The sequence below is a fragment of the Somniosus microcephalus genome, unplaced genomic scaffold (assembly GCF_052327205.1).
Source record: "Somniosus microcephalus isolate GS21.2 unplaced genomic scaffold, FLI_Smic_1.0 scaffold1269, whole genome shotgun sequence".
Lineage (NCBI taxonomy): Eukaryota > Metazoa > Chordata > Chondrichthyes > Squaliformes > Somniosidae > Somniosus > Somniosus microcephalus.
Genome location: NW_028226456.1, coordinates 11,225 through 17,500, shown reverse-complemented (window position 1 = coordinate 17,500; position 6,276 = coordinate 11,225).

The window sequence follows — 6,276 nt, the reverse complement described above, 5'->3', positions numbered from 1 at the left end:
TCCAACACCGGGAAGGCGGGTGCCCGTCGCTCCGAATCGAGCCCGGGGTTTTCGTGCGTGTAACGGGGCGGCCGTTTGGACCCGGGTGTCCGGGAGCGGGTCCGCAACGGCGGGAGGTTGCCTGAGTTTGGCCGGCCGGCAGTCGAACGCCTTTGGCTCCGGACTCCCGTGTCCGATTTCGGTCAGGGAGGGCTCGTTGGAAAGCCCCGACGCTGGCGCATACTATATTATCGGCCTGGACCCCGGCAACTTCGGGAAAGTGTCGCAGTCCCGTAGCGGCTGCCGCCCCGTCGGTCAGCGGCAGCTTATCGGGGATAACTTCGGGAAGGAAAGTCCGATCCGGGCGGGGTGAACTGCTACTGAACGGGGTGGGGGGGCCGCACAGACCAGTAGCGGGCTTGTGCAGCTGCCGCTTGGCCCGGCCGAGGTACAGCCGTTGGCTGGAGACCGCTTTCCGACTGCTGAGCCGGAGCCGCGGGGGCCCACCTTGACGCGCCGGCTGTCCTAGCAAGCCAGGGGCAAGGGGCATCCAGTGGTACCGGAACGGAGTCGGTCCGACACCGGGAAGCCGGGTGCCCGTCGCTCCGAATCGAGCCCGGTGTTTTCGTGCGTGTAACAGGGCGGGCGTTTGGACCCGGTTGTCCGGGAGCGGGTCCGCAACGGCGGGAGGTTGCCTGAGTTTGGCCGGCCGGCAGTCGAACGCCTTTGGCTCCGGACTCCCGTGTCCGATTTCGGTCAGGGAGGGCTCATTGGAAAGCCCCGGCGCTGGCGCACACTATATTATCGGACTGGATCCCGGCAAGTTCGGGAAAGTGTCGGCGACCCGTACCGGCTGCCGCCCCGTCGGTCAGCGGCAGCTTATCGGGGATAACTTCGGGAAGGAAAGTCCGATCCGGGCGGGGTCAACTGCCACTGAACGGGGTGGCGGGCCCGCACAGACCAGTACCTGGCTTGTGTAGCTGCCCCTTTCCCCGGCCGAGGTGCAGCTGTTGGCTGGAGACCGCTTTCCGACTGCTGAGCCGGAGTCGCGGGGGCGCACCTTGACGCACCGGCTGTCCTAGCAAGCCAGGGGCAAGGGGCATCCAGTGGTACCGGAAGGGTGTCGGTCCGACACCGGGAAGCCGGGTGCCCGTCGCTCCGAATCGAGCCCGGTGTTTTCGTGCGTGTAACGGGGCGGCCGTTTGGACCCGGGTGTCCGGGAGCGGGTCCGCAACGGCGGGAGGTTGCCTGAGTTTGGCCGGCCGGCAGTCGAACGCCTTTCGCTCCGGACTCCCTTGTCCGATTTCGGCCAGGGAGGGCTCGTTGGAAAGCCCCGGCGTTGGCGCACACTATATTATCGGACTGGATCCCGGCAAGCTCGGGAAAGTGTCGCCGACCCGTACCGGCTGCCACCCCGTCGGTCAGCGGCAGCGTATCGGGGACAACTTCGGGAAGGAAAGTCCGATCCGGGCGGGGTCAACTGCCACCGAACGGAGTGGCGGGCCCGCACAGAGCAGTACCTGTCTTGTGTAGCTGCCCCTTTCCCCGGCCGAGGTACAGCCGTTGGCTGGAGACCGCTTTCCGACTGCTGAGCCGGAGCCGCGGGGGCCCACCTTGAGGCGCCGGCTGTCCTAGCAAGCCAGGGGCAAGGGGCATCCAGTGGTTCCGGAACGGAGTCGGTCCGACACCGGGAAGCCGGGTGCCCGTCGCTCCGAATGGAGCCCGGTGTTTTCGTGCGTGTAACAAGGCGGGCGTTTGGACACGGTTGTCCGGGAGCGGGTCCGCAACGGCGGGAGGATGCCTGAGTTTGGCCGGCCGGCAGTCGAACGCCTTTGCCTCCGGACTTCCGTGTCCGATTTCGGCCAGGGAGGGCTCGTTGGAAGGCCCCGGCACTGGCGCACACTATATTATCGGCCTGGACCCCGGCAAGTTCGGGAAAGTGTCGCAGTCCCGTAGCGGCTGCCGCCCCGCCGGTCAGCGGCAGCTTATCGGGGATAACTTCGGGATGGAAAGTCCGATGCGGTCGGGGTCAACTGACGCTGAACGGGGTGGCGGGGCCGCACAGACCAGTAGTGGGCATGTGTAGCTGCCTCTTGGCCCGGCCGAGGTACAGCCGTTGGCTGGAGACCGCTTTCCGACTGCTGAGCCGGAGCCGCGGTGGCCCACCTTGACGCGCCGGCTGTCCTAGCAAGCCAGGGGCAAGGGGCATCCAAGGGTACCGGAACGGAGTCGGTCCGACACCGGGAAGCCGGGTGCCCGTCGCTCCGAATCGAGGCAGGTGTTTTCGTGCGTGTAACAAGGCGGGCGTTTGGACCCGGTTGTCCTGGAGCGGGTCCGCAACGACGGGAGATTGCCTGTGTTTGGCCGGCCGGCAGTCGAACGCCTATCGCTCTGGACTCCCGTGTCCGATTTCGGTCAGGGAGGGCTCGTGGGAAAGCCGCGGCGCTGGCGCACACTATATTATCGGCCTGGACCCCGGCAAGTTCGGCAAAGTGTCGCCATCCCGCAGCGGCTGACGGGCCGCCGGTCAGCGGCAGCTTATCGGGCATAACTTCGGGAGGGAAAGTCCGATCCGGTCCGCATCAACGGCAGCCGAACGGGGTGGCGGGCCCGCACAGACCAGTGCCTGGCTTGTGTAGCTGCCCCTTTCCCCGGCCGAGGTACAGCCGTTGGCTGGAGACCACTTTCCGACCACTGAGACGGCGGGGCGGGGGGCGGCCTGCACGCGCCGGCTGCCAGAGCAAGCCAGGGGCAAGGGGCATCCAACGGTATCTGAACGGAGTCGGTCCGACACCGGGAAGCCGGGTGCCCGTCGCTCCGAATCGAGCCTGGGGTGTACGTGCGTTTAACAAGGCGGGCGTTTGGACCCGGTTGCCCGGCACCAGTCGAACGCCTGTCGCTCCCGACTCCCGTGTCCGATTTCGTTCGGGGATGGCTCGTTGGAAAGCCCCGGCTCCGGCGCACACTATATTGCCGAAGTGGCCCCGGGCGAGTTCGGGAAAGTGTCGCCGTCCCGCAGCGGCTGACGGGCCGTCGGTCAGCGGCAGCTTATCGGGGATAACGTCGGGAAGGAAAGTCCGATCCGGTCGGGGACAACGGCAGCTGAACGGGGTGGCGGGGCCGCACAGAGCAGTACCTCGCTTGTGTAGCTGCCTCTTTCCGCGGCCGAGGTACAGCCGTTGGCTGGAGACCGCTTTCCGACCACTGAGACGGCGGGGCAGGGGGCGGCCTGCACGCGCCGGCTGCCAGAGCAAGCCAGGGGCAAGGGGCATCCAACGGTATCTGAACGGAGTCGGTCCGACACCGAGAAGCCGGGTGCCCGTCGCTCCGAAGCGAGACCGGGGTTTTTCGTGTGTAACGTGGCGGGCCTTTGGACCCGGTTGGCCGGGCGGCAGTGGAACACACACAGACACTCGCATACACTGAGAGAGACAGAGAGAAGATAGAGATACACAGAGTGAGAAAGACAAAGTCAACTCAGTAACTGAAATGTGAAAACTGACAACTGGGAAACCAAAAGTCAGAGTGGCAAATGATGAACCAAGGTGGCAACTGATTAACTGAAAACTTGTCATTCACATTTGGGACGGAATTCAGGATGGGAATGTATTCGGCCGCCTTACCGGGGCTTGGGGTGCTGCTTTCCCGCTTGTGGAACCGAGTTGGGGTCGTCAAATGGCCTGGTGCATTGTTTGAAACATTGGTTAATGAGTTGTCAAGGTCGGAAATCATAGAACATAAGAGCAGCTCATTAACTGAAATTTTGAACAGCGACAACTGGTTAACCAAAAGCCAGAGCGACAAATGATTAACCAAGGAGGCAACTCATTAACTGAAATTTTGAACATCGACAACTGGTTAACCAAAAGCCAGAGCGACAAATGAATAACCAAGGAGGCAACTCATTAACTGAATTTCGAACATCGACAACTGGTGAACCAAATGTCAGAGCGACAAATGATTAACCAAGGAGGCAACTCATTAACTGAATTTCGAACATCGACAACTGGTTAACCAAGAGTCAGAGCGACAAATGATTAACCAAGGAGGCAACTCATTAACTGAATTTCGAACATCGACAACTGGTTAACCAAAAGACACAGGGACAAATGAGTAACCAAAGGGCCAACTCATTAACTGAAATTTCAAAGAGGCAACTCATTAACTGAATTTCGAACATCGACAACTGGTTAACCAAATGTCAGAGCGACAAATGAGTAACCAAGCAGGCAACTGATTAACTGAAAACTTGTCATTCACATTTGGGACGGAATTCCGGATGGGAATGTATTCGGCCCCCTTACCGGGCCTTGGGGTGCTGCTTTCCCGCTTGTGGAACCGAGTTGGGGTCGTCAAATGGCCTGGTGCATTGTTTGAAACACTGGTTAATGAGTTGTCAAGGTCGGAAATCATAGAACATAAGAGCAGCTCATTAACTGAAATTTTGAACATCGACAACTGGTTAACCAAAAGCCAGAGCGACAAATGATTAACCAAGGAGGCAACTCATTAACTGAATTTCGAACATCGACAACTGGATAACCAAAAGACACAGGGACAAATGAGTAACCAAAGGGCCAACTCATTAACTGAAATTTCAAAGAGGCAACTCATTAACTGAAATTTTGAACATCGACAACTGGTTAACCAAAAGCCAGAGCGACAAATGATTAACCAAGGAGGCAACTGATTAACTGAATTTCGAACATCGACAACTGGTGAACCAAATGTCAGAGCGACAAATGATTAACCAAGGAGGCAACTCATTAACTGAATTTCGAACATCGACAACTGGGTAACCAAGAGTCAGAGCGACAAATGATTAACCAAGGAGGCAACTCATTAACTGAATTTCGATCATCGACAACTGGGTAACCAAAAGACACAGGGACAAATGAGTAACCAAAGGGCCAACTCATTAACTGAAATTTCAAAGAGGCTACTCATTAACTGAAATTTGAACATCGACAACTGGTTAACCAAATGTCAGAGCGACAAATGAGTAACCAAGCAGGCAACTGATTAACTGAAAACTTGTCATTCACAGTTGGGACGGAATTCACGATGGGAATGTATTCGGCCCCCTTACCGGGCCTTGGGGTGCTGCTTTCCCGCTTGTGGAACCGAGTTGGGGTCGTCAAATGGCCTGGTGCATTGTTTGAAACACTGGTTAATGAGTTGTCAAGGTCGGAAATCATAGAACATAAGAGCAGCTCATTAACTGAAATTTTGAACATCGACAACTGGTTAACCAAGAGTCAGAGCGACAAATGATTAACCAAGGAGGCAACTCATTAACTGAAATTCGAACATCGACAACTAGTTAACCAAGTGTCAGAGCGACAAATGATTAACCAAGGAGGCAACTCATTAACTGAATTTCGAACATCGACAACTGGTAAACCAAAAGACACAGGGACAAATGAGTAACCAAAGGGCCAACTCATTAACTGAAATTTCAAAGAGGCAACTCATTAACTGAAATTTTGAACATCGACAACTGGTTAACCAAAAGCCAGAGCGACAAATGATTAACCAAGGAGGCAACTCATTAACTGAATTTCGAACATCGACAACTGGTTAACCAAATGTCAGAGCGACAAATGATTAACCAAGGAGGCAACTCAGTAACTGAAATTTGAACATCGACAACTGGTTAACCAAATGTCAGAGCGACAAATGATTAACCAAGCAGGCAACTGAATAACTGAAAACTTGTCATTCACATTTGGGACGGAATTCCAGATGGGAGTGTATTCGGCCCCCTTACCGGGGCTTGGGGTGCTGCTTTCCCGCTTGTGGAACCGAGTTGGGGTCGTCAAATGGCCTGGTGCATTGTTTGAAACACTGGTTAATGAGTTGTCAAGGTCGGAAATCATAGAACATAAGAGCAACTCATTAACTGAATTTCGAACATCGACAACTGGTTAACCAAGAGTCAGAGCGACAAATGAGTAACCAAGGAGGCAACTCATTAACTGAATTTCGAACATCGACAACTGGGTAACCAAAAGACACAGGGACAAATGAGTAACCAAAGGGCCAACTCATTCACTGAAATTTCAAAGAGGCAACTCATTAACTGAAATTTGAACATCGACAACTGGTTAACCAAATGTCAGAGCGACAAATGAGTAACCAAGCAGGCAACTGATTAACTGAAAACTTGTCATTCACATTTGGGACGGAATTCCGGATGGGAGTGTATTCGGCCCCCTTACCGGACCTTGGGGTGCTGCTTTCCCGCTTGTGGAACCGAGTTGGGGTCGTCAAATGGCCTGGTGCATTGTTTGAAAC